General features: G+C 44.9%; 1 pseudogene; it reads right to left on the bottom strand.

Annotated features, from left to right (window-relative positions):
- Window positions 1–305: 305 nt before the first annotated feature.
- Window positions 306–1,896, bottom strand: part of LOC117083494 — a 4,075-nt pseudogene continuing 2,484 nt past the window's right edge.

The raw sequence follows: 1,896 nt of genomic DNA, 5'->3' as shown, positions 1-1,896 counted from the left end.
ACAATATTAATATCTAAATAAAATTGGAGTGAGCAACAATAAATGGTAATTAATATCACAATTAAGAACTCCTCTGTGTGTGTATGTCTCTTTCTCTCTCTCTTTTTGTTTGTCACACCAAATGGAAGGACGAAGTGTGACAAAAAATAAATCAAAACATGACATGGGAAGGTGAGCACCATCTGATGTACCTTAGATATGGCAAGGTGAGAGCCATGTGGTTGACCTCAGATATGGCAAGGTGAGAGCCATCTGGTTGACCTTAGTCATGGCAAGCTGGTGGCTAAGTCCAAGTCTTGTGACGGACAACTCTATCAAAATAAATAAACCAAAAGTAAGTATATAACAATATCAAACAACAACAATCTTAAAGATGAAATAATTACGCAGAAGTTAACAATAATAAAAGATATTTAATATCATAATTGAGAACTCCTATCTCTCTCTCTCTCTCTCTCACTTTGTGTGTGTGTGTGTCATAACCAGTGTGAACTATGACAAAAAATAAACCAAAGGTCAGCTTCAATGTGTAGGAAGGAGCATATGAGAATGGAGAGAGAAAAGAACAATGAAAAATCACAGCAAGTTACTCTAAGTATTGTGGAAACAAACTGAAATGGTGGTTAGAAAAAATACAGAAGAAGGTCCCAGTAGTCCCAGGTACTCGTGAGGCTGAGATGGGAAGACCCTTGTTTAAAAGACTGTTGTGTAAAACTAACCTGTCTCACGATGTTCTAAACTAAGCTCAGATTCCTTGTTACTGGGTGAACCATCCAATGCTTGGTGAATTCTGCTTCACAATAGAAAGATCCAACACCAAAGGATCAAAAAGCAATGTTGCTATGAATTCTTGGCCACTACAAGGCAGTTATCCCCGTGGTATCTTCTCTGCCACATCCTGCTTAAAACCCAAACAAAACATCAAAAGGATCATGAGGCCCTGCTTTCGTACTGAAAATCAAGATCAAGCAACTTCTGCCCTTCTGCTCCATGGGAGGTTTTGGTACTCCCTGCACTCACCTTCAGACACCTACATTACCATTCGACAGGTGTACAGCACCAGTCCAACTCTGCACCTGGCACTATTCCTGGAGCAGTTAACATCCAGCCAGCATGTGGCCAGGTGCTTGGTGCCAAAAGTGTGAGCCCCTTGTGGCTCACCTACCCAGCCCCAACTTCACCAGGTCAGTGAAAAAATGATCAGGGTAGTGGGATTTCACCGGCAGCCCACAAGGTCAGTGGACCTCACCCCATCTCCTCAGAGAAACAGAGGGGTGCAGGGGCCTTTCACTTATTCTACCCCTCTCATGTCTCTTCACCCTGCTAGACTAGAGTCAGTCTCAATAGGGTCTTTGTTCCCTGCTGATTCTATCAAGCCCATTCCTTTGGCTGTGGTTTTGCTGGGTAGCAGGTAAGAACAGTGGGAATCTTGTCCATCCATTCATATGCATCACTAATTAGATGATGAGGCATTTGGCTACACTTAAGAGAGACATAGTTACTCCCGCCATTTACCCGTGCTTCATTGAATTTCTTCACTTTGACATTCAGAGCACTGGGTAGAATTGACATTGTGTCAACACCCGCCGCGGGCCTTCGCGATGCTTTGTTTTAATTAAACAGTCGGATTCCCCTGGTCCGCACCAGTTCTAAGTCGGCTGCTAGGAACGGGCAATAGCGAGGTGGGAAGGGATAGTGAAAAGGAAGGTATGGCGAGGTGGGGTGGGAGATGTCTGCAGAGGGGTGCTGCTAATGTTGGGGGGTGGAGTACCAGCACTTCATCCAGCCACTGCCTGCACCCAGCCCTGCTTCAAGCCACAGCCGGACTGGCAAAGCCCTTAGAGCCAATCCTTATCCCGAAGTTACGGATCCGGCTTGCCGACTTCCCTTACCTAC

This window comes from Trachypithecus francoisi, unplaced genomic scaffold, assembly GCF_009764315.1.
Source record: "Trachypithecus francoisi isolate TF-2019V2 unplaced genomic scaffold, Tfra_2.0 Contig00366, whole genome shotgun sequence".
NCBI lineage: Eukaryota > Metazoa > Chordata > Mammalia > Primates > Cercopithecidae > Trachypithecus > Trachypithecus francoisi.
The sequence above is the reverse complement of the archived record's forward strand: the minus strand, read 5'-3'. Positions and strand labels throughout refer to the sequence as shown.